Here is a 26,101-nt window from a genome sequence, read left to right as displayed (position 1 = left end):
GCGTCTCAGACTGTCCTGGTGGTCACACTCGGGCTTGTGCGCGGCTCGAGAGGAGTTGGTGAGTCCGGGCCCAGCAGTGCTGGCAGATCGCGGAAGCACACCGCGTTGGCTGTTGCCATTCTGGGTACATTTAACCGATGGGAGGTACCATCAGGGTCTTTCTGCTGTGGGTGCAGGCTGCGTGTCACAGCAAGAGAGGTCACAGTGCCCCAGGGGCCACCACGTCATCACGGCCCGGGTACCCTCTCCTGCGGACCCAGTCACAGTCAGCAGCAGGAGGAGGATGTTCCGGAAGCCCCAGCACAGGTCCTCTGACATCCCTCTGCCTGGATGGCACCAGGGCCTGTGGCTGGGCCAGCCCTCGGCACAGGGAACCGGGAGTGCTCCGCTGGCTGGAGCTGGGGCTCTTTTCTAATCACGTTTGCGGGGAGGTGGGGGTGGGCGTCCGGAGAGAGCTAGGACTGTCAGGAAGTATTAATTCCCTCAGTGGTGGAGTGTGGGGTGTTCCCACACGTCCAAGGAATTCTCCACACCAGCCGCGTGTCCTACAGTTCAGCTCAGTTGTGACACTGTCTACCCGCGGTGGCATCAGATCCCCAGGTTAAGGGCTTGGTCCCACCGGGCTGTCCCCTCCCCGCCCCCCCGACCTCTCTCCCAACTTCAGATGCCAGTTGAAGCCAGGTTGTCACGTGTGCTTCTGACCCACCGGCTGTAGATGAGAGGTTCCCACGGCCCCCTCCTCAGGTTGGATTAACTTGCTGGAGCAGCTCAGAGAACTCAGAGGAACACTTGACTTACTAGATCTAGGCTTCTGATAAGAGGCGTGGCTCAGGAGCAGCCAGATGGAAGAGACCCTCCGGGGAGGGTGTGGGGAAGGGCCCCGAGCTTCCACGCCCCTCCCCGCACCCCCCCCTCCCCAGCCTCCACGCCTTCCCAGCCTGGGCGCTCTCTGAACCCGCTCCTTCGGGGTTTCTATGGAGGGTTACTTACGCGGCCATGATTGACTACATCACGGCCACTGGTGACTGATTCCGCCTCCAGCCCCCCTGCCCTCCCGGCAGGTCAGGGGCTGGGACCCATGTTCCAGGCCTCTGATCACACGGTGGCTCCACTGGCATCCAGCCCCATCCTTGGGTGGTTTCCCAGAGTCAGCTCATTAACATAAGGAACGACACCTTCATCCCTCTCAGCAGAGGAAATTCCAAGGGTTTTAGGAGCTCCGTGCCAGGAACAGTGGGCAAAGACCAAATACGTCTTTCTTGTTATAAACCGTGATGTCGTGTCAGGAATGGGGTGGGGAACAGCTGTAGCAGCGTCTGACACCACGTGCTCCAGAGGCCACGGCCGGGACATCAGGAACTCACCGAGCTCCACAGAAGGAAGCTGGGTGGTGTGAGGGCACCGCTTGGACGCCCCCTCCCGGGAGGGAGGGCCTCTATCCAGATGGGCAGATCATGCAGCAAGCATGTGAGACACGCAGGTTGAACTGGGCCCTCGGGAAATAGCAACCATGTGGGATCCTCGCCCCTGGGAAGCTTCCAGTCTAGTGGGAAGACAGACTTGAACCGAAACTGAAAACAGCCAAACTGTTACAGTGAATGTGAGACAGAGGCAAAGAGAATGTGCCTGGGATGCAGAGGCCATGGTGTCGGCCGAGGGAGCAGCTGGGCTGAGCCGGGCGGGCGGGAGGCGGCACTGGACGTGGTGAGGATGAGCGAGCCGCGTGCACGCACTGCAGGAGGCCGTGGACCAGGGGCCTGACCAGCGACGCCGAAACTGAGACGGAGCCCCAGGAGCTGTAGGGATGGGTGCTGTGCTCTGACCTGTGGCCGTCTGATGGAGAATCGTGACGCAGGGAGACCCCTGGGGAGGACAGGCAGGCAGCCCGACAACCTGGTGGGAAGGACCCTGGCCGGGGACGTGCAGGGTTAATCGGTGTGGATGGAGCAAAAGCGTTGGCACCTGGGACAGTTACCCAGTAGGCACGGCAGCCTGCAGGGGTGGACTGTCACCTGGAATGTGGTCACCACAGCGAAAGGGATTCACAGCCTCCCTCCCTCCTGCCTCTGGTCCAGGTGTGGGTTTCTTGGCAGGAAGGGTATCTTTAGAGGGAAGAAGACACATCCTGCCGGGATTCGCCTGGACGTCTGGGGGGACAGTGCCCTCTGCCAGAGCTCTGAGGACCCGCGGGGCCCGTGGCTGCCTTCACATTGCAGGTGTCCATGACTCCTGGTTGGAGCCCTGCTTTTGATCAGTGCCCACTTGCTCTTGCAGTTGGCGCTGCCATTCTATTTTAGGAACTCCCCTGCTTCCTGTCGTGTGTCCCTGGGTGGGATTGCAGCGGCCTCTTTCCCTGCTCTGGTCCAGGCAGGGTCTGGGCACGTGGCCCAGGCAGCCAGTCGCGCCCTGGCCCAGGACCTGCAGTGCTGGTTGAGTGGGAGGCCGCTGATCGGGAGGACCGCGCCCCGCACCTCCACGTGCCCTGGGCGTGGGCTGAACACACACAGACAGACACGTGGCTGGTGTGGAAGGCGAGGTGAGGCCAATCGGGCCTGCTCTGCGCGTTGCCTGGGCAGAGGTGAGCGAGGCCGCCGCCGTCACCTTCACTTGGTCGGTGTGGTCGCAGCTTCTTTAGTGGAGGTAGCCTCAGAACTGTGCTTTGGAGGGTTTAAAGTAAGAGCAGAAAGACGGGGAGAAGAAGAACCTGAGGGGAGCAGAGGCTTTTCCCTCCTCCCCCGAGTGCCCACCAGGCGGGACGAGGGAGCCTGCTGGGGGGAGTGCTGAGCCTGGATCCAGCCTGGGCCCCGGGCTCCTGCCCCGACCCTGCACCTGCAGCCTCGTCTAGAGGGTGCTGAGCGCGCTAACATTTAGCACGCTCTTTGCTCTGACGTTTACAGTATGGACTTTCCAGTCCTCTTCTGCACGAGGGAATAATTGAGCTCATTACTGGGAAAAGTTCATAAAACTAATAACAAGGAAAGGTAATAATTTTTATAACCTACTTCTGAGGACCGAAGTGTTCCCATTGCCTGCCCAGCGGCGCTGCGGTGAGCTGCCGGGTGTTGATGCGTGTTCCTGCACTTGGGTGTGTCTGACCCCAAGTTCCTGTGCCCGAGCACAGTGAGGCCAAACAAACATCGGAGCTTGGAGCAGAGAAAGGTTTCTTGCAAGTAGACAGATGGCTCAACCCCCAATCTCCTGAACTCTCCGAAGGGTTTCAGCAAAGTATTTTTCAAGGCCAGGTGAGGGAGGGGAGTCACAGGGTGTGTGATCAGCGGGTGCGCAGTTCTCTGATGGAACACTGGCTGATGGTGGGGTAGCAGGTGGGGTCTAATGTCATCTAATCTAGTATCATCAGTCCTCAGGCCCCAGGAGGCCTGGGGCTGCTCGTCATCAAGTAGTTACCATGTTCCATTTGGTGGGGATTTTCACATCTGTAAAACAACTCAGGACTGTGCAATAGATACTGTTTTCTGGGTGCTTCTGAGAGGAACTAGAGCAGAGCAAGGGAAGGGCCTGCCCTGGGAAAGCCCCGTAGGGTCCTGCTCGGTAACACGAGGGCTGCGGAGCCTCAGGTGTAGTTGGGGTGGAGGCCTGGGCGTCAGCGGGGCCTGTGTGACGTGTGCTTCCCTCTGAATCGGGGACGAAGTTTGGAGCCCAGATCCCACGTTCCAGAGAGGAATATGAAAGAACAGAGCGGTTTCTTGGTCTCAGTCTTCTGGTGCGAGCTTTACAAACCCAGGGGATGGAGCAGCGAAGGCCTGGCAGAGCCTTCCTTTAGGGAGAGTGAGATTTACGACCCTGCCTGTTGGATTCCTGACGCGTATTATTAGGAGTGTGAAACTCCAGTACACCTGACAGAAAGTAAAACCTTCCATCTCTTTTCTTTTCCAGTGAGCGATTCTTTTATGACGTTATGTACATGTTCTCCGGGCGCCTGTCGTATGTCAGGCATTGGGTTAGTTTATTGACGCAGCTGCTGTCCCCGAGAGGCTCTGTGCTTAGGGGGGTTCAGTGTTCTCGTGAGTGGCCGCACAGAGGACCACGTGATCCCAGCACAGTGCCTCAGTGCCTCCCCTTCGGGAGTTGATCATCTAAGGAACAAGACGCGCAGAGGTGCAGGAGGGGAGAAGTAGAAAGAAAGGCTGCTGCTGAGGTCAAACCGAAAGGAATCTGCCCAGGCCCGGGGGGCTCCTGGTGTTCAGGGCCGTCCCTCCGCAGGCAGGCGGGGCCTCCACAGGCCTGGTGTAAGGGCCGCCCCGCCCTGCCCCTGGCCACCGCCGCCCCTCCCACAGTCACGTCTGCTCAGAGGGCGGTGGCGGAGCTGGTGGGGGGGTGGCGGGGGGTGGGGGTGGCGGTGCACTTCATTCTTTTAGGGAATTGGAGCAGTCAGTTAGAAGGGGTAGCGTGAGGCCTCCTGGGTTCCTACTTTCCTTGTTCAGGTCAAAGTTAGAATCACTCGGCCTGTGGTTAAAGGATATGACAATTTTTAGAGAAAGAAAAACTATAGGTAGGCTCGTGTGAAAACTGGTTCAACCATATTTTAAGCTGGTTACACACCAAAAAAAACCTTTGGTTTTATTTCTCATATACTTTATACAAACTGGGGGTGGAGGGAGGGCATGAACCCAGACGCGGTATAAGAGCTGGCGCCAAGTCCACGGCTAGGCCTCGGCGCATCAGGCCTGTGTCATGACGCTGCAGGGGTCGCGGGGACCGAGGAGGGAGCCTGGCATGAGTGGGGGCCCGTCACTGCGCTCCCCCGATCCCCGGGCACTCTGTGAGTTGCTGGAAAAGTTATAATTTATTCTTCTCTGCTTCACCTCCACCCGGGGACCAGGACACGGAGTCCACGGAACTGACCTTAGGACAAATCTGCGCAGTTCCTGCCTCCGTACATCCATTTATTTGGGGGCAGATGCCTCGGGCCTTCCGCACAGGTGGTGTGGGCGTGGCGGGCGGGGCGCGGAACGAGGGCCCCCGGCTCAGCCTGGCCTTGGGAGACGCCCACCCGCACCCTCTCCTCTCTGCGCCTTTGGCCCGGCTGCCCAATGCTGTGCGCCAGGACCACCTGGAGACTCAGTAAAAATATACGTACTTGGATCTTGGGCTGGAAACAGTGGATTTGACGCCGGAATCCACATTGCTAACAGCCTCCGTGGTGCTGGTGCAGCAGGCCCAGAGCCGGCTCCTGGACCGGCGTTGGGAGCCCGGGGCCCCCCTAGTTCTCGGCCCTTTTTGCTGCTGTGCCCTGCGAGATGTGTTGTGTCCCACGGGTGACGCGGCTCCCGTGGTCCTAGAGGGCAGGGGCTGTGCTGTGTGACACGAGCTCCAGGTGACCGGGCCTGATGCAGCTCCTGCCCAGATGGACGCCTTGGTCAGACTTCTCGGCCTCAAAGGGAAGCGGGAGCCCCTCGCTGAGGAGGGCAAGGAAAGAGAGCCCGCTCTGTGCTGGAGCCAGGCCTGGAGGAGCCGGGCGAGCAGGGCTCGGCGCTGGGGGGCGGGCGAGGGTAGACTGTGGCCGGAGCAGGGCAGGGATGGCCAGGTGCACCCCCGACCCCCGCAGGGACCTGGCTTGTGTGCAGCCAGACCCTGGGGCCTGGCCGTGTGAGGTTGGAGGCACGTGGCGGGAGCGGAAGGAAACCCCGTCCAGGCACGTTGGACTCACTGTCCGGCCCGAGCGCGGAGGCTGCTGCCCGTCTAGGCGCCTCCCCGTCGCGGGGAGCCCCGTGGGCCCCGCAGAGCTGAGGGCGGGCCAGCGGCATCACCCGGGAAGCTCGTTGGGCTCTTGTTTCCTGTCTGGCTGTCCAGCCCACAAGGGCACCGTGGTGCGTCCTTAGGTGGAAAAGTCCTGTTTTCCCTCAGCTGTTGTGCGCATTTTCACCACCTGGAAGGCGAGGTGGCGGGCGGGGCACGAGCAGGGAGGAGGGGGCACCTGTGGCGAGTGGACAGCGGGTGGCCCTTCCCTCTGAAGTAGGGCCGACGCTCTGGGTGCCCAGCAAGGTGCCTTTGGTGCCTTTGTGTGAGAGGCTGGGGCTCCAGGGGCTTCACAGCCCTGCCATCTACCGGGTCTGAGGGGCCTCTGCTGGTAACGCCAGAGGCTGGAGACCCTCCTTAGTGCTGACCTCGTGGGGCAGATGGCCGACGCGGTGCCTTCCTGGTGCCACTGCTTCTTAGTAGCAGGGCACACATCACCGGGCACGTCCGTTAGCGCCGGGGATGAGCACCGAGCCAATGGTGGGCTGGATCCAGGGCGCTGAGGGCAACCTTCCCTCCTAGGCCTCTCCAGGGACTCGGCTGCTGGCCTCAGCCAGGCTCCTGGGCACCCGCGTGCCTGATGGGCCCCCAGGGCCCGGGACGCAGCCTCCCTTGGGGAAACGCAGCCGCGGAGGCTGACCTGGGCCGTCTGACGGGCACCGGGGCTGAGGTGGCAACTTGCTGGCCTCCCGCTTCGTCCCTCGTGAGGCCCAGGGCCTGGCTGAGAGTCTGGGGCCTTCCTGTTTTGAGTGGGTCTCTTGCGGCCTGGGCGAGCCTGACAGCAGGGGAGACCCGGCACCCCTGCGTGCACTTCGTGCCCGTGGGTCCTGAGGGGCCGTCCGTCCGTCCGCCTGGCCTGTGGGTCCTGAGGGGCCGGCCCTCCACCTGGCCCGTCCTGGCAGCAGCCTGTTTCCCTTTTCTGCCCCTGGGGAGGAGCTGGGCCGGCACCTGCCTGCTTCTGTGCCTGCTCCAGGATGCCAGCAGGCTGGGAAGAGGGGAAGGCCATGGGTTATCTTCAGTCTGTTGTGGTTTTTTCACATAGTCTTTGGGGAGCTACCATTCTGCCTGCTCCTTCCTGTTTCAGATTTGTCAATTAGCAGACCGTGTTTGCCTCGCGGGTAGATGCCATTGCTGGCTACTGGCAGGGTCAAGAATGGGAAAGAGGTTATTTGGCTGACAAACCCAGCAGTGGGACAGGGGAGAGGCTCAGGTCTTCACTACCCCCCATGTCTGCTCAGTGGCCAAGCCAGGTCCCCGTCTTGTGTGAGTGTCTGGGTCAGCACGGCATGTGCGCCCATCGGGACAAGTTTGGCTGTAACAGAAGCCCGGGTGCGGTGGCTTCAACTGTGGGGGTGTGTTTATTTCAAGGACAAGTCGTTGGGCAGAAGGCCTGGCAGGCACTGTGGCTCGGAGCAGGGTCCCTGTCCTCCTTCCCTCTTGATCCGGCGACCTCCTCAGGGCTGCAGGGTGGCTACTGCGCCTCCAGGCATCACGGCAGTTTTCCAGTTGGGAAGAAGGAAGGGCCCAAAGCCTTTCCTAGTGAGGTTTTGTTGTTTTATGTGGGAGGGGCAGCCTCCCTAGGGGCCTCCTCGGCAGAACGGGGTCCTAGGGCCACCTCTGGCTGGAAGCGGAGCGGTGGTGGCGATTTTAGGTGGACATTTGACACCCCCAGATCAAGGAAGGGGCTGGGCACTGGTCGGGCGGTGGGCTGGAAGGCTCCCTGCTGCGGGACCTGGGGGCCTGGGTGCAGAGTCTCTATGGACACGGCACAGCCTGCGCCAGCCTCATTTCCTCGCGTGTCCAGTGGGAGCGTCTGGAGCTGCTGAGAGCAGGCGCAGCGTCCAGCTCTCCATCTGGCTGGTGGGGGCAGGGGTGCCTGCACCCTCTGCGTCCGGCCCGCCTCCCCCAGGATGAGAGGAGGAGGAGCTGTGTCTGGAGGCAGCAGTGGGGGTGATTCTGCGTGGAGGGGACGCTGCACGGGGGCTGAGGTCCCGTCCTCCTTCCCGAGGAGCCGGCACCCCTCACCTGGGCTCCTTCGTTCTGAAGCCGACCTAGGCTCCCACGGGGCCCTGTGCTCTCCTGACTCCCAAGGGTGTGGGGTGGAGGGGCCGTGCTCTCATCGAAGCCCAGGTGGGAGTGCTTCCTGGGCCCCGGGCTCTCGAGCGGCTGAGGGAGCCCGCTGCCTGCGTTCTTCCCCACGGCAGGCAGTGTCTCCCACTGCTGGACGGGTTGGTAGGCTTTCTAAGGGAGGATTCCGGCACCCTGTGCTTTGCTAGGACCGGGGGGCCGGGGGGGTGGCTACTGTGTGAGGCCTTTCCATGATGCCCCTGGGCCACCCGGCCCTGCCGCCCTCTAGCCTGGGCTTGGCCCCATGTCCCTTTGCTCCTGCTAACTCTGCCCTCTGGGTCCTCCCCTAACGCACCTGGCGGCGTCTGCCCACAGGCCTGCACCCTTGCCCCATGGCCGCTCCGTCCTCCCCCTCCTGTCCCTGGGCTGTCGGTGTGCAGCCACGGATGACGGCACGGATACGCTCTGGGTGTCAGACGGTGTGCAGCACAGCCGTTTGTGGCTGGCCGGTGGACTCAGGGCCGCCCTTGTCTTCCCACTGCCACGCTGGCCATAAATAGAAGCACATTGTGGGCGCCCTGGGGAATGTCAAGCAGCTGCGGGCTGGCACGGGAGCCCATCGTGTGCTTACCCTCCTCGGGGAGGGTTCCTGAGCCTGTCGTAGCTGGTCTGTGGTGGGTGCCCCGTCTTCCTTTGTCCCTTAGACTGTCTGCGGGGCTGCCTTGGTGTTTGCTCCAGAGCAGAGGGCTTTGCACCTCAGGGTTCCCAGCCCCAGCCGCTGCTGGGCCCCTCAACTGGGGCTGGGCTGGCCTGGGGGCCGCCAGGGGCCAGGTACCTGCCTGAGAGCCTCACCTCAGGCTGGGTCGCTTGGCCCAGTTTCTGGCCCTGGTCCCAGTCCGAGTGGAAGCCCCTTCATGACTGCAGGGGGCCACTGGGACCGCTGGCTCCTCTTCTAAGGTGCTCTAAGCTTCCGGAGCCGTTTTCTTTTTTCGCTTTCACCTTGTCTCCTTCTTCTCCTTGAGACCAGCTGGTGCTGCCCCGGGTTTCATGACTGGGGTCTGAAGCCCGGGAGCAGATGACTCACCGGAAGGTCTGGGTCTTGCTCTGGTCAGGGGTGGTCCTGCAGTAATCGCTGGAGGCTTGGGTCGGCTGCGTTCTCCTCTCCTCTGCGTGTGGGGTCTTCCTGCACCTCAGTTTCCCCCCCCCCATACGGTGGTGGTGAGGATGCCCGCAGCTCAGAGGTGTAGTGGGGGTTAAACGAGGTGTATTTTAGCCTCTAGGAAGATGTCCGTGCTTAGTCGGTCCTCAGCAAAAACTGCACCTGGCCGTTTCTCAGCCAGGCGTGAGCTGAAAGCCTTCCTCGCCATCGGTGTGAGGCTCATGCGCCGCAGCTCCCCAGCCGTTGTTACTGCTCTGCTGTCTCCTGGCTCTCCTGACCTTGACCTTCACCCCAGGCATCTGCCCAACCCGGAAGGGTTCGGCCCCTCCTTCCCTTTGTCCTCCTGTCTGGCCCCACACCTGCTTCCTGTGCACCTGGGCCTGGGCTCCCAGGGCCACCGCAGGGGGTCACGCTGGGCCGGAGGGTCTAGGGCTCTGACTCCGTCACTGTTGCTGTCTCTCCCCTCTCTTCACCCTGTTCCAGGGGCCCCTGTGCCCCCCTACCCGGCGCTGTGCCAAGCCCTGTCTGCACCTGCTGGCCCAGTCCTGGCTGGGCTTTCTTCGTCCTGGCCTCGCCTCCCTTTCTTCCCCTTGGAGCTGCTCTGTCCCCTCCGCCTGCTGTCTGAAGTGCCCCTGCCCTCTGCTGCAGTGTCTTGAGATCAGAGTTTGCTTCTCAAACTCCTTGAAGTTTGCTTTTCACGGCCATTGACACTTCGTTCTCAGAAACAACAGATCTGGTGACTCTCCTTCACGTTTCCTCCCGTGGGGTCAGCGAGGGCTTCTCTGGGGGGCGGGCCTGGGAGTCAAGGCCTTGAGGAACAGGAGGCGTGGGGCCCGGGGCCTGGGGCTGGGGTTCGGTGAGCTGGGGCACTGCCAACGCAGTGTGGGGACGGGGACGGGCCACGTGGAGGGGCTTGTGGGCCTGGGGGGCGTGCAGCTTGGGTGCAGTAGGGGCCCCCAGGAAGGTTTTCACAAGGTGCTGCTGTATGGAGAACAGTCCTGCTGAGAGGCCATGGCGGCCTGGACAACGGACGGCGGCCAGTGGGTGGGAGGAATCGGGGGGGAGGAGTGGACAGGTGGGGGAGGGAGAGGAAGAAGGAAGGCTTGTGCGGGGGTCTCAGTGCCACCAGGGGGGCCCGGGGAGTGTGCCCTCTCTGGCCTCCTGCCTGTCCCCATTCCCAAATAGGCGAGCTGTCCAGGGGGGTCCCGGTGTGCAGGAGGGCAGAGAGCAGGTACGTGAGGAGGAGGCCCCCAGGGGCATGCGCTCCTCCTGGTAACAGTGCAGGGGGGGGGGTGGTCTGGCGGTTCCTTGTCCCAAGAAGGGGAAGGGACCATAGTGCAAGTGCCCACTCAGTAGTTTGAGGGCCAGATCCAGGCGCCCTCCTGGACGAGCCTTGTTGCCCAAGGTGGCCGCGTGGCCGTGCCTAGCTGCAGGCTGGGGACAGCGGGAGACCTTCTCTAGGGTCCCCACAGAGCCCCCCCTCATCTGCTTGTGCCCTGCCCTCTGCTCAGGGCCTAACAGCTGTGGGTACTGCCCAGACGGAGCCCTCCAGCAGAGCGTGTGCAGAGCAGCCGTCTTCGCCCTGGCCCTGGGCCCTCGGTCACTCGCTGTCACTGTGTGGTGTGACAGCACTCTGGTCTGCACGTCCGGCAGCGCCTGCGGCAGGCGCCACGCCCCCAGCTCCGCCCGGACTCCACACGGCTGTGCGGGAGCAGAGGTGTCCCCGAAGAGCGCACTGTTTTTGGCTGTCCCTTCCCAGTGGCCATTGGCTGTCCAGGCAGCTGGCCTGGGGGCTTCTGCAGAGGCCTCAAACTCGGGCCTGTTGTTGTGAAGAGGCCCCGTCGGGAGGCTGAGTGTGCTGCGGCCCGCGGCTCTTCCCGGGCCACCTGCCCACAGTTGGGCCCTGGCCAGGTCTCAAAGAGGAACGGTGATTTCCAGCAGGTCAGGTGGAGTCAGACAGGGGAAGTCCTCCTGGGCTGGAGCGGGATGCGAGGGGCGGGACTGAGGTCGCGTCCGAGCTGGCCTGGCTGAGGACGGCAGCCTCTGCAGTGCGAGGCCCTGGCTCAGCCCCTCGTTCCCTCCCAGGCCCTCCCCTGAGCGAGTAGAGCCATGGGCTTTCGTGCTAACTTTCCTGCCCTAGCCTGAGCCTCGTGCGTCCCGGTTAGCGCTGCCCCGCCTGTCGCCACAAGCGGAAAGCCCTGTGGCAGGTGCTCAGCCCCCTCCCATGCTCACGCAGGCTCTGGCGGCAGTGTCCAGGCCCAGCCTTCCCCCTCCTCCCAGGAAGACGCAGCCGACTGAGGGCGGCTGCTGCTCTGCTGACCCCAGCACAGCCCTCTTGACCTCCAGAGGCTCTGGAAGGCTGGCAGAGAGAGGTGGACATGGAGGGTGGCCTCGTCTTTCTTGCCCTCTGGTTTTCCCTGGAGCCCCCAGGACTGCAGAAGGGATCGTGGGTCTCCCTTTTGTCCACCCTGCGGCCCCGTGGGGCTGGTGTTTGCCCCCGGCCTGTCCTGGCACTCCCTTGTTCTTTCTCCCTGAGAAGAATTTGCCTGTGTTGCCCTAACTTGACTCCTGTCTCTGCTCCCTTGGGGGCACTGGGGATTCTGCTCCTTTGCTGGGCTCTCTGGCCAGAACAGTCCTGAGTGTCTAGGATCTTAGTGTGGAGAATTTTTAATTGTTTGGTTATGCCCAGCAGCTGACATTGGAGGCTGTGCCCTAGCCTGGGCTCAGGCGCCGGACTGCCTGGGACAAGTCCTGCGTCCTGGCTGTGCTCCTTGGTCGTCACTTAATCTCTCGTGTCCCTTCTCTTATAGGGGGCAGTGCTCGTGCCTGGTCAGTCCCTAGGTTTTCTGCAGAGTCTCGAGATAATGCACGGAAGGTGCTGGGGGGTACTTGGCACACGGCAGACTGAACGTTGCTCTCGCGCGGCTCAGTGGGGCCAGGGGTGGGGGGCGCATGAGTCCTGCTGTCCCCCCTGCCCCAGATTCGCCCGTCACGCCTCATGAAGCTCTCTCCTTTGAGGCCCTGGAAAGGGGTTTCTGTTCTGAAGAGTTCACGGCAGGCTTTGGACCAGACAGATCTGGTACCTGGTACCTGGTACCTGCCGTTGCATTGCCTGTGCTCCCGGGGCTGGGCGTTCAGGTCGGCGCTGCTTGTGCGGGTTTGGGAAGGTGGGGAAGAACCCAGCGACCCCATTCTGCTTCTCATCCATCACTGGAGCAGGCGGAATGAATGTGGTTGTTACCACAGCCAGCATCCTAGTGGCCTTGGTGATGGGAGCCTGAGGCCGAGTGCTGGAGCCTCTTCCTGTCGTGCATGTTCAGCCCACGAGGTGGCAGTCCTGGGCCGCGCTGGCTGGGAGGACGGCTGCGGGGAGCAGGCCTGGGCAGGGGGAGGGCCTGGATCTAGCTGAGGGGCTTGAAAGGCCCCTCGTCCTGCCTGACCTTCCCCTGCCCCCTTCACCTTCTGCCAGGAGAGCTAGGCCTTGGCCTCTGTCCGTCCCCGGGCCTCCCTTTGTTGTGCTGCTCTGGGGGTCGGTCCCGATCCCCCAGTGGGGCTGCCCAGAGGGCCAGGGGTGCAACCTGTCTTCCCTCCCAGTGGGGCTGCCCGGGGGAGGGCTCCCCTCTTCTCCTGCTGTATTCTCACCCAGAAAGTCGCTGGCCTCCTGTAGAGGAGGGACAGTGGGGACCAGATGAGGGATGGGAAGTGTTGGGGTTTCCCGCTGGGCTGAGCTGTGCTCCGGCTCGCAGCTGCCCACCGCTTTGCTCCTGGAGCAGCTGAGTCACTGCTTTCCTGGCCACATACTGAGGTTGGGGCCAGAGAAGAGTCTGCGGTCCTCGTCCCGGTGCTCTTCCCACCGGCATTCGGGGGCGACGTGGGGCTCCATCCACAAGCGCCTCCTGCGGGGCCAGGCCACCGCACGTGCCTTCTTCTCAGCTCCCTTTTGCAAAACGAGCAGATTCTGACTTTGCTGTGGGTGGACAGATGCTGTGGTTTTGGCAGCCCTGGGATTTTTCAAGGCCCAGGGAAGTCAGCTAACAGCAGCGACTGGAACTTCCCACGGCGAATAGCTGTTGGGTTTCAGGACCCTCCAGCTGGCCTCTGAACGTCCACTTTCCTGCTGAAACCAAGATCCTGGTGGCTTCTGCCGCCCTTTCCCAGAGGCCGAAGAGGAGGGGTCTGCAGGCGCTCAGCTGGGGGGCTGCGGCCCCTGCTCACCTGCCGTAGCTCCTTCCAGGCCACTGGCCGCCGGGGTGGGTCCTGGGCAAACACTGCAGAGCTTGTGAGTCGGGGCCTTGTCGGGCCTGGAGACCAGCAGCTCCTGCCTCTCTCCCACCTCCCCTTCCCCCCAGCAGGCAGGCACTCTGCCCAGAGCCTTTGTGGGCCGCCTTCCACACTGGCGGGGAATCAGGGCCTTTGGGCTTTCTACTCTCTCCCCCGTGGGCCACAGCACTCCAGCGTGCGTCTCGAGTCTGAGCCCCCAGACCTGAGGCCACCCGAGAGACCCAGCGGGGCGTCTTCCCTGGGGCTGGGGGATGGTGTCCCCGTTCTGGGTGGAGAGTTCCTGGCAGCACAGACGTCCCTGTGGCCCTGGGCTTTAATCTCCATTTACAGGGACACGAAGACAGGGACCTAGGCCATGTCAGTCCATAAAAGAATCACAGCTGACACAGCGACAGGTCTCTGAGCCATAGTCTGCACGGACCGGAGAGGGGGGTGCTGAGTCATAGAAAAGCCTAGAACATCCACCTGTGTTACTCAGACCAGTTGTGCAGCCTTGGTGCCGTGTCTGTGGGTGTCAGTGTCTCCACCTGTGCCGGGGCAGGGTGCCCCTTCAGAGCCTCCCTCAGGAGACGTGCCAGCAGCTGGCTCAGGGCCAGGCCCGCACAGCGTCTCCTTCAGCCCCTGCGCCTGCGCGCGGCCGGTGGAGGGTGTTCAGACCCCTGTGCACGTTGTGCCGGAACACCCCATAGCCCCCCTGGGCTGAGCTCCTTCCGAGGTGCTGGCTGTTGGCGGAGGAGGGAGCTGGGGCAGGAGGCCAGCCCGTCCAGGAACATTCTTCCTGGCGTTTCCTCTCCAGAGTGGGCAGCTTCGAGTGGCTCAGCTGCCAGATGACAATCCTGTGTGCTCTCCCTAATTGGTGTTCAGGGGAGATTGATTTTTGCCTGTGTCGCTGCTGCTGGAGCCCCGATGCCTCTCTCCTTAGGGACTACGTACCTCCAGATGAATTTTGTTTTAAGCCACCGCAGCATCCATCCTCCACTTTTCTAGAAGGACGCGTTTAGGAGAGATGAGGGTAGGTACCTTCTGCCAATTGATCTTGGAGGCTGTCCCTTGAAAGTGTCCCAGGAGAGAAGCTGACGGTGGACAAGCAGATGGCCACCGGGGGGAAGTGAGTCTGTGGCCAGTCTTCCTGGGTCTGACAAGTGGTCATCTTCTAGACTCCTGGGGAAGGGAGCCTGCAGGAAAGTTGGAGCCCCTGAGCAGACGTACAATACCCTGCCAAAGAGGGAGCCAGGGCAAGCACAGGGCGGACGTCAGGCGCAGAGGGCACCAGGAGGGGACTGAGGAGGGCAAGGGTACAGGAAACTCCAGCTCTCCGCACGGTCGCCCTGGCTGGCTCACGGTGGATGGACCTCGGCGGGGAGGGGTGTGCAACTGCAGACCATCGGAGCTGGGAGCAGGTTCCCAGCCTGTCACTGGGTAGGGGACTGAGGCCCAGATGAGGTGTCGATCCTGTCCAAGGACCTTAGCTGGTGCCCGTGCCTGAAAGCCCCTGGCCTGTGTCTTGGGCTCTGGGCTGGCCACGCCGGCTGGGGTCATCTCTGAGGCTGGGCTGCACGCGTGGCCTCAGGAAGTGTCTCTCACACCGTTCCTTGAAGTCTGGTAGTTTTCCTGAGCTCCCCAAGAATTCTGCAGTATATCTGTATTTGAGTCACTGTAGCTCTTTTTTTTGGCAGCCTGATTATTTAGACCTGACAGGTAGGCACAACTGTCTCATTAAACGCAGATATATTTGTGTGGCTTGGAAAAAAAAATGGAACATTCCATTAGTCTAAAACAAGAATACCGGTCGTTCCTTTTATTCGTAAACTCAGTGTATTAGAATTTGCTGTCATTACACGTATGAAGTGGAAACGAAGCCTCTCTAGTCCCTTGTTGCTGTGATCTGCTCAGGTGCTGGGTGCTGTGGTGCGTCCCGGCGGGTGTGTGTGCAGAGCCTCCTGTTGCCGGGGTAGGGACAGGCTCTGCAGATGCTTCAAGGCTCAAGGGCACCTTGCACAGAGCCCTGCAGCAGGGCTGGGCTCTAGGCGACATCCCCCTGGCCGTGTCACAAAGAAGGAATGCAGGGGGTTGGGTTGGAGAGTGGAGGACAGGTGTGCTTTTCTCTCTTCAGGTCACACATTTTTTAAAGTTAATTCACTGCATTTGCTGCCTTCACATTCTTGTGCGACCATCACCTCTACGTAGTTGCAGAACATTTCCATCACCCTTGCGCGGCTCTTGGGTGTGCTGTTTCCTATGGGACGTAGCCTATGAGCAGGGGCGGGCACGAAGCGAGGAAGCCACCGGGGAGCACCTGGGGCAGAGCTTGCCCGGTGGAGGGGACGGCGAGTGGGGCGGAGCTGCTCTGGGGACTCAGAGGCTTCGCCAGGAGGCCAGGAGCTGGGCACCGAGCAGGGGGAGGGGGCACTGGAGGCGGGGTGGGTGGGCCTGCTGCAGGCACTCAGTAGGTGCTGTGTCCTCCCCGGCTGCCCCGCTGGGTCCCATCATAGCTCCTTGCTTATCTCAGTCTGGTTACCTGCATGTATCCTGTTAAGCAAGGCAAGAAGGCGTGACGTGTGTTTCGTTTGTGTCCTTCTGCTCCTGCAGACTGGCTAGTGGTTACACATCTCTACTTCTTCCTCCCATTTGTTTCCTCATGGATAAAAATCGAAAAAAACATCAAACAGTATTTATGATTTCCTTATGTTTCGTTTGTGTCCTTCTGCTCCTGCAGACTGGCTAGTGGTTACACATCTCTACTTCTTCCTCCCATTTGTTTCCTCATGGATAAAAATCGAAAAAAACATCAAACAGTATTTATGATTTCCTTGATAAAATTGCAGTTCTACTTTTCTTGAGGGCATTGCCTCAAGAAAAAAGAGATATGACCTATCTGGAGAAGATCCAGGGAAAGAGACCTAACTTAGTAAAGCAGGGGTGAGAAGGAAGCAGGGCTTCTCTGGGGACAGTGCTGACAGGGGGGCCCCTGTGCCCCGGCAGGCCAAGGCTGCGTTGTTTACAACGCACGGACTTCTTCACCAAACTCAGACCAGGGCCAGGAGGGGTTTCTCCAAGATGGAATGGGAAATGCTGGTCTTACTGAGCACAGGGCATCTTGGGGGACACCATGAGGTGGCACACGCCAGAAACCTAAGCCAATTTTAAGGAAAGTTTAGATCAGAAGTAGCTGAGCAGGCTGCAGAAACCAGTGAGAATTGGCAACGGGACACAGCAGGGTGCGGTGAGGACTCCCAGGGCCCCTCCCAGCCGCCCGCTGCCCCGAGTGTGGGCCCAGGGGTGCCGAGCTGGAGATGCGGGGCTTATGGGAACTTTTAAATGTCAGCAAGTATTCAAACTGAAAAAGAGAAGAGGAAGGAGTTGGAGGAGAAAGAAACTGTGGTATAGACAGGACCAGCCTAGAGGCTGATTATGGTCCAAGGCCCTCTGACTTCCAAACTCCGGTTTGGATGAGCCTCCCATCAGGTCTTTCGGGGGAAGATGGGCTGTCAGTAAGTTGAGGAGCTGCAGTGCGGGACCAGGTGGACTCTCCTAAAAGCTGTCCGTGGCCCCGCCGTGACCTTCAGGCTGTCACCAGTAAGACAGGCCGCCAGCAGCTGCTGCGTCACGCCCACCAGGAGCCTCCTAACGTTGCCTCAAAGGCGCGGCTTATAGAGGAGGCCCTCGGCCAGCTGACAGATCTTCCTGTGGCCGTCCGTGCCCGTCAGCGGCGCCGCCCGGGGCCCCCTCCAGCCTGCAGCCGTCTGCTGTTTTCAGCTCTTCTGTGACTCCGTTAAACCATACTCACCTCCCCGGGCCACTGTATGTTTAATTATGTAAATGGCATCACAAATCACTGTGGTGTCGAACTACATCTCATCTCTCAGAGCAAATCAAAGCACGTTCCACCGTGTCTTGTTGATCATCCATCCCGCCTGGAAGTAGGCACAGGGCAGGGCGGCGGCTTTCTTCTCGGGAAACAAGTCGGGAAGAGGGTGGTGTGTGGGGAAGGGCCTCATGGGATGGATGCAGGATTGCTCTGATGGTGACTTTCCTCTCTTAACTCAAGGTGTGTGTTTCGTGTCTCTGTTAAGCCAGCTCCTGGCAGACGTATTTACTTCACTTGGCTTTAATTCTCCAGCCGCTGTGCAAGGTGGTGTCTGGGCGAGGAGGTGGCTGTCTGTGGAGGGCAGCTGGCACGCTGTCCTCTGGAGGCCCCCGAGGGAGCCCGCTCTGACCCTGGCTCAGGTTGAGGCCGGGCGCCTTCTCCCGGCAAGGCCACCGTCTGTCTGGCCTGAGTCACTGACATTGGAATTCAAGCTCCTTTTCTTGTGATGGGTCTTCAGTAAAGAAGAAGGAGCAAGACAGGAATAAAGACACAGACCTACTAGAGAATGGACTTGAGGACATGGGGAGGGGCAAGGGTAAGCTGGGACGAAGTGAGAGAGTGGCATGGACATATATACACTACCAAACGTAAGGTAGATAGCTAGTGGGAAGCAGCCGCACAGCACAGGGAGATCAGCTCGGGGCTTTGTGACCACCTAGAGGGGTGGGATAGGGAGGGTGGGAGGGAGACGCAAGAGGGAGGGGATATGGGGACATATGTATAACTGATTCACTTTGTTATAAAGCAGAAACTAAGACACCATCGTAAAGCAATTATACTCCAATAAAGATGTAAAAAAAAAAAGAAGAAGAGCGCTCTCTTCTTGCCTCGGTTGAAGAGCGCGCTCTCTTCTTGCCTCGGTTGTGGTGTCAGGTGCTCTGTGGAGTTCTCTGCTCATCCTCTGAGCTCTGCAGCTGCTTAGCTCCGCCCCGCAGCCCAGCCCTGCGGCCGGCTCCGCATCCTGCCTCTCCCTGGGCCAGGGCTTTGATTCTGGCCGCTCCCTGCGGTGATTCTCTCGGGGGTGTCTCACAACACGATTCTCTTCCTGCCGGGCTGGTGCTGGGTTTCCCTGCACCGCTGTGCTGACGGCTGAGCTGACCGCTGGGTCCTGTGAGGTCCTTGCAGGTACTGTCCTCTCATCCGTGTCATCGGGGACCTCATCTCCCGAGAATGAGAACATTCTTCTCCCCAACAGCAGCAAGGTGACCGTGCTTCGTACCTGACACGGAAGTGGGGGGCAGGTTTCCTGGGCAGCCCAGTCACGTCCTTGAAGACTGGCTCCTGAAACCCAGGGTCGGGTCAAGGGGCCTGCGCTACGTGTGCCTGTGCCTCCGCGGTGTCCCTCCATCTGTAGAACGGCCTCCAGGCACTGGGCAGTCTCTTGTGACGCTGGCAGTGCCGAGGCATCCAAGCCGTGGTTTTCTAGCGCGTCCCTGAACTTGGTGCAACTGGTCATTGCCTCACGATTAGGTTCAGGTCAGAGCTCGCGTTCCTCTTGGCGAGTCAGCTCAGGGGCACGTGATGCCACCTCGCCTCAGCGTGCGGGTGATGTTAAGTTTGATTGTTGGTTGAGATGGGTGGACCAGATTTCTCTGTTTCACAGCACCTTCTCCCCTGAGGTGAGCTAGCAGTCTTGGGAGTCATGCTTTGGGACTCTGGAATATGCTGCTTCCAGCCTTTTACCCAGTGATTTTCTATCCATTCTATTCATAACATCCTTCACATTTTTAAATCATTCTTTTACTCTGGTGAAGTATACATAACATAAAATTTGCCGTCGTAACCATTTTAAGTGTACAATTCAGTGACATTAAGATTATTCACAGTACTATACAACTGTCACCACCATACGTTTGAGGAACTTTTTCATCTTTCTAAGCAGAAACTCTGTCCCCATGAAACAACTGCTCCCCAGTCCCTCCCCCAGCCCCTGGCAACTCCCACTCCACGTCCTGTGTCTATGAATCTCACTGCTCGAGGGGCCTCAGTGAGTGGAATCACACAGGATCTGTCCTTTTGTGACTGGCTCGCTTCATGTGGCGTAATGTCCTCAAGGTTCATCCATGTGGTAGCAGGTGTCAGAATTGTCTCCCTTTTAAAGGCAGAATCATATTCCATTGCATGTGTAGACCACATTTTGTTTATTCATCCACCTGTCACAGGCACCTGGTCGCTTCCACCTTTCGGCTATTGTGAATAATGCTGCTGTGAACGTGGGTGTACAGATCTCTCTTCCAGACTCTGCTTTCAGTTCTTTTGGTATATACCCAGAAGTGGAATTGCTGGATCATATGGGAATTCTATTTTTAGTATTTTGAGCATGGAACTGCCATGCTGTTTTCTATAGCAGCTGCAGCATTTTCCATTCTTACTAGCAATGTATAAGGGTTCCAATTTCTCCGCTTCCTCACCAACATTTATTCTTTGCCGTTTCTGTTTTGTTTTGTTTTTTTATAGCCATCCTAGTAGGTGTGAAGTGGTATCTCGTCGTGGTTTTGAGTTGCATTTCTCTGATAACTAATGATGTTGAGCATCTTTTAATATACTTCTTGGGCATTTATATATTTTCTTTGGAGGAATATCTCTTTAGATTCTTTTGCCCATTTTTAAATTGGTTTTTTTTTATTATTATTGGGTTGTAGGAGTTCTTTATATATTCTAGATACAAGTTCCTAATCAGATATATGATTTGCAAACATTTTTTGTTTTTTGTTTGACAGCTTCTTGATAATGTCCTTTGATACAAAAAGTTTTTAATTTCAGTGAAGTTCAACTTATCATTTTTTCTTTTGTTGCTCATGCCTTTAGTGTTACATCTAAATCTATTTCCACTTAAAAGGTCATGAAGTGTTACCCCTGTGTTTTCTTCTAAAAATTTTATGGTCTTGATCCTTGGTCCATTTTGAGTTAGTTTTTTATATGGTGTGAGGTAGGGGTCCAACTTCATCCTTTTGCAGGTGGACATCCAGCTGGCCCAGCACCATCTGTTGAAGGGACCATTCTTTCTCCATTGGATGGTCTTTGCACCCTTGCCCAACATCAATGGCCACACGTATATGGGTTTATTTCTGGACTGTCAGTTCTCTTCCGTTGGCCTACCATCTATCCTTATGCCACTACCACACTCTTTTGATTGCAGTAGCTTTGTAGGAAGTTTTGAAATTGCAAAGTGTGAGTCTTTTTATGTTGTTCTTCTTTTTCAAGATTGTTTTGGCTATTCAGTCCCCACTGCAATTCCATGTGAATTGAAGGATTGATTTTCCATTAATAGGAAATAAAAGATGTTAGAATTTTGGTAGGGATCGCATTGAATTTGAAGATTGCTTTGGGTGGTTTATTAGTTTCCTAATGCTGCCGTAACAAAGTACCACAAACTGGGATGGCTTAAAAAACAAAGGAGTTCTCAGGGCCATGCTGTGTCTGAAAGAACTCCAGAGGAATCTGTTCCATGCCTTTCTCTTGCCTTCTGGTGTTTGCTGGAAATCCTTAATGTTCTGTGGCTTGCAGCTGCATAACTTCAATCCCTGTCTCTCTCTTCACATGACAGTCTTCCCTCTGTGTCTCTGTCTCTATGCCCATATTTCTCTCTTCTTGTAAGGACACCAGTCATACTGGATTTAGGTCCCACCCTGATCCATTGTGACTTCATCATAACTAATTACATCTTTCCAAGTAAGGCTGCATTCTAAAGTTTTGGTGAATGTGAATTTTAGGAGGATACTATTAAATTGTTAGTATTGATATCTTTTTCTTTTTCTTGATTTTTTTGATGTGGACCATTCTTTTAAAGTCTTTATTAAATTTGTTACAACACTGCCTCTGTTCCACGTTTTGCTTTTTTAGCTGTGAGGCATACGGGATCCCAGCTCCCCGACCAGGGATTGAACCACCCCCCCCCACACACACATACACACACATTGGAAGCCAAAGTCCCAAGCACTGGACCGCCAGGAAAAGTCCTGGTATTGACATCATAACAATATTAATTTTTTCTAACCATGAACGTGAGGTGCTTTTCCATTTATTGAAGTCATTTAAATTTCAGCAATGTTTTATAGTTTTCAGTGTATAATTCTTTCATATTCTTGTTAAATTTATTCCTAGGTATTTTATTCTTTTATATGCTCTTGTAAATGAAATTGCTCTCAATTTTATTTTTGGATTGTTCATTCCTGGTGTATAGAAATACAGGTGATATTTGAGTGTTGGTCCTGTACCCTACAATTCTGCTGAAATCATTTTATTAGTTTTAATAGCTTTAGAATTAATAATAGCTTTAGTTATTGGAACTACTAGCAAGTGGACATGTTCTTCTATTCCTAACTTAGGGTTCTGAGAGTTTTTATTATGAAAAATACCTTTTCATAATAAAAACTGTTGGATTTTGTCAGATGCCTTTTCTGCATCAATCGGGACAATTACATGTGTTTTTCCCTTTTGTTCTATTATCATGATGTATTATATTGATTGATTTTTCTCATGTTGAACCATCCTTGCATTTCTGGTATAAATCCATTTGATCATGGTGTATAATCCTTAGACTGTGACGTTGGGTTTGGCTTGCTAGTGTTTTGTTGAGGATTTTGCCTCTGTGTTCATAAGGGATATTAGCCTATATCTTTTTGTGTGTGTGTGGTACACGGACGTCTCACTGTTGTGGCCTCTCCCGTTGCGGAGCACAGGCTCCGGACGCGCAGGCCCAGCAGCCATGGCTCACGGGCCCAGCTGCTCCGCTAGCCTATATCTTTTTTTGTGATGTTGTTATCTGGCTTTGGTGTCAGAGTTATGCTGGCCTCATAGAATGAGTTAGGAAGTGTTTCCTCTTCTTCAGTTTTTTGGAAGAGTTTGAGAAGGATTGGAGTTAATTCTTTCAATGTTTGGTAGAATTCACCTGTGAAGCTGTCTGGTCCTGGCCTTTCTATGTTGGGAAGTTTTTGATTACTGACAGAATCTCTCTCTTGTGATAGGTCTTTTGAGATTTTCTATTTCTTTCTGACTCAGTTTAAGCAATTCGTGTGTTTCTAGGAATTTGTCCATTTCCTCTAGGTTATCTGAGTTGTTGGCATGCAGTCGTTTATAACACGTTCTTATAATTCCTTTAATATACGTGTGTGTGTGTGTGTATATATATATGTCTATATGTGTATATAGATAGATAGATAGATATAAACACATATATATAGAGAGAGAGAGGGAGAGGGGGAGAGAGAGAGAGAGAGAGAGAATCTTTTTCGGGTTTTTTTCCGTTATACATTATTACAAAATATTGAATATAGTTCCCTGTGCTACACAGTAGGTCCTTGTTGGTTATCTGTCTTATATATAGTAGTGTGTATATGTTAATCCCATCTTCCTAATTTATCCCTCCCCCCTCTTTCCCTTTGGTAACCATAAGTTTATTTTCTGTGTCTGTGGGTCTATTTCTGTTCTGTAAATAAGTTCATTTGTGTCTTCTTTTCCAGATTCTACATATAAACAATATCTTATCATATTTGGCTTTGGCTTTGGCTTACTTCACGATATCTTATTATATTTGGCTTTGGCTTTGGCTTACTTCCTTTTTATGGCTGAATAATATTCCATTATATATATATTATATACATATATATACACCCCACATTTTCTTTATCCATTCAACTGTTGATGGACATTTTAGTTGCTTGCATGTCTTGGCTATTGTAAATAGTTCTTTAATGAACATTGGCTGCATGTATCTTTTTTTTTATAACTTTATTTTTATTTATTTATGGCTGCATTGGATCTTCGTTGCTGTGTGCGGGCTTCTCTAATTACAGCGAGCGGGGGGCTACTCTTCTTTGCGGTGCACTGGCTTCTCATTGCGGTGGCTTCTCTCGTTGTGGAGCACGGGCTCTAGGCACGTGGGCTTCAGTAGTTGTGGCACGTGGGCTGAGTAGTTGTGGTTCGTGAGCTCTAGGGCGCAGGCTCAGTAGTTGTGGCTCATGGGCTTAGTTGCTCCGTGGCATGTGGGATCTTCCCGGACCAGGGCTCAAACCCATGTCCCCTGCATTGGCAAGTGGATTCTTAACCACTGCACCACCAGGGAAGTCCCATGCATGTATCTCTTTTGAATTATAGTTTTCTCCAGATATATGCCCAGGAGTGGGATTTCTAGATCATAGTAGTGTTTACCTCTCCTTCTAACCTTTACTGGTTCCTTCCTCCTGTTAGCTTTGGGTTTAGTTTGCTCTCCTATTTCTAGTTCCTCAAGGTGTAAACTTGGATTATTGATTTGAGACCTTTCTTCTTTATTAATGTAAGCGTGTATGCTATAAATCTCTCTCTGAGCAGTACCTTCACTACATTCCATAAGTTTTGGTGTGTTGTGTTTTAAAATTTTCATTCATATCAAAGTATTTTCTAATTTCCCTTCTTTTTTCTTCTTTGACCCATTGGTTAAGAGTGTGTTATTTAATTTCCACATATTTGGGCATTTTTTCAGTTTTCCTTCTCTTATAGATTTTTGGCTTCATTCCATTGTGGTCAGAGAAGATACTTTCTATGATTTCAGTCTTTCAGAATTTGTTGAGATTTGTTTTGTGGCCTAATATAAGGTCTGCAGTGGAGTGTTCTACATATGTCTATAAGGTCTAATTGTTTTACAGTGTTGTTCAAACCGTCTATTGTCTTATTGATGTGCTGTCTAAATGTTCCATTCATTATTGAAAGTGAGGTGTTGAAATCTCCAACTATTATTATAGATCTTTGTATTTTTCCCTTTTATTTTGTTGATATTTGCTTCATATACTTTGGGCTTTTGTTATTTGATGCGTATATGTTTATAATTGCTATCTATTCTTGATGGATTGACCCTTTTATCAATAAGGGTCAATTATTTATATCCTGCTTTGTTTCTTGTGACTATTTTTGACTCAAAGTCTATTTATTTCTGATATTATTATAGCCATCCAGTTTCTTACTTTTGCATGTTGTATCTTTTTTCATTCTTTCAGTTTCAACCCATGTGTCTTTGGATTTAAAGTAATCCTCTTGTATACAGTGTATAGTTGGATCGTGTTTTTCATCTATTTTGCCAGTCTCTGCCTTTCGACTGGAGTGTACATTTACATGTAAGGTAATTACTGAGAAGGAAGGAGTTAATTCTGCCACTTTGCTATTTGTCTTCTGTATGATTTATTGCTGTTTTTGATCCCCATTTCTTCCATTATTGCCTTTTTTGCGGTTTATTGATTTTTTTATGTAGTGAGCCATTTTGATTTCTTTCTCATTTCTTTTTATGTTTACTCTTTAGATATTTTCTTTGTTGTTTCCATGGAGATTGCATTTAACATCCTAAATTTATAACAGTCTAATTGAATTGATGCCAACTTAACTTCAATAGCATATAAAAACTCTGCTCCTACTCATAGAGATGGCAAGTAGAATAGAGGTTACCAAGGCCTGGGGGAATGGTAGAGAAGGAGTTATCACTTAATCAATATAGAGCTTTTCTTTGGGATGATGAAAAAGTTCTGGAAATGGATAGGATGATAGTTGTACACCATTTTGAATGTACTTACTGCCCCTGAAATTGTGCACTTAAATCTGGTTAAAGGTTAAATATTATGTATATTTTATTGCAATAAAATAGTTTAAAAAAACTGCTCCTATACAGCTCTGTCCCCCCTTTATATTATTGTTTTCACATTTATATTTTTATACGTTCTATACCCAATAACAGACTTATAATAATTTTTAAAGACATTTGCTTTTTAAATCACTTAGGAAATGGAATTACAAACCAGAAACATGATAGTACTGGCTTTTATATTCGCCCATGTATTTACCTTAATTGGAGGTCTTATTTCTTCATACAGCTTCAAGTTACCCTCTAGTGTCCCCAATTGTAACCTGAAGGGCTCCCTGCAGCATTTCTTGTAGGGTAAGTCTAGTGATAATGAACTGGCTCAGATTTTGTTAATCTAAGAATGTCTTAATTTCTCCTTCATTTTTGAAGGACAGTTTTGATGGATATAGAATTCTTGGTTGAAAGCTTTTTTCCCCCCCCCAATACTTTGAATATGTGTTTCACATTGTCTTTTGGCCTTTATGGTTTCTGATAAAAATTAGCTGTGAATCTTTCTGAGGTTCCCTTGTGTATAACAAGTCTCTTCTCTTTTGCTGCTTTCAAGATTTTCTCTTTGTTTCTTCAGTAGTTTTATTATAATGTAACTTGGTGTGGGTGTCTTTGAGTTTATCATACTTGGAGCTTTTTGGATTTGTAGATTCATGTCTTTCATCAATTATGGGGTGTTTTAGCCGTTACTTTTTCAAATATTCTTTCTGCCCCTTTGTCTGTTTCTTTTCCTACTGAGACTCACATAATGCAGATGTTAGCATTCAACAGGCTCCTCAGATTTTATTTACTTCTCTTCCTTCTTTTTTCTTCCTGCTTCCCAAACTCAGTACTTTCATTTGTCCTATCTTTACATTTGCTGATTCTTTCTCCTACTTGCTCAGACCTGCTGTTGAACCCTCCTCATGAATTTCATTTCAGCCCCAGAGTTTTTGGTTGGTTCTTTTTTATAGTTCCTGGATCTTTTATTGATATTCTCATTTTGTTTATATATCATCTTCCTGATTTCCTTTTTTAGATGTCCATGTTTTCCTTTATCTCTTTGAACATATTTAAATGATTTTTGTTTAATAAGTCTGATGTCTGGGTTTTCTTGGGGATGGTTTCTGTCAGTTAATTTTTTTCCTTTGAATGGGCTATACTTTCTTATTTCTTTGTATGCCTTTTGACTTCTTTTTTGGACATTTAAATATGATAATCTGCTAACTCTGGAAATCAGATTCTTCCTCTTTCCTGGGGCTTGCATTATTTTTTTGATTTTTTTAAGGCCATAGTAATCTATTTGTTTAGTGACTTTTCTAAATTATTTTTGGAAGACTGTATCCTTGTGTGTAGTCACTGAAACCTTTATTCCTTTAGCTTGTGTTCAGCAAAT

General features: G+C 54.0%; 1 protein-coding gene across 2 annotated transcripts in view; it reads left to right on the top strand.

Moving 5' to 3' along the window:
• The window catches only part of CHCHD6 (coiled-coil-helix-coiled-coil-helix domain containing 6), a 126,447-nt gene that overhangs the window by 15,528 nt on the left and 84,818 nt on the right, over window positions 1-26,101 (top strand). The gene's annotated exons all lie outside the window — the stretch shown is intronic.

The sequence above is a fragment of the Monodon monoceros genome, unplaced genomic scaffold (genome assembly GCF_005190385.1).
Source record: "Monodon monoceros isolate NGI ecotype Baffin Bay Population unplaced genomic scaffold, NGI_Narwhal_1 Super_Scaffold_3, whole genome shotgun sequence".
In the NCBI taxonomy this organism is placed as follows: Eukaryota; Metazoa; Chordata; class Mammalia; order Artiodactyla; family Monodontidae; genus Monodon; species Monodon monoceros.
The sequence above is the reverse complement of the archived record's forward strand: the minus strand, read 5'-3'. Positions and strand labels throughout refer to the sequence as shown.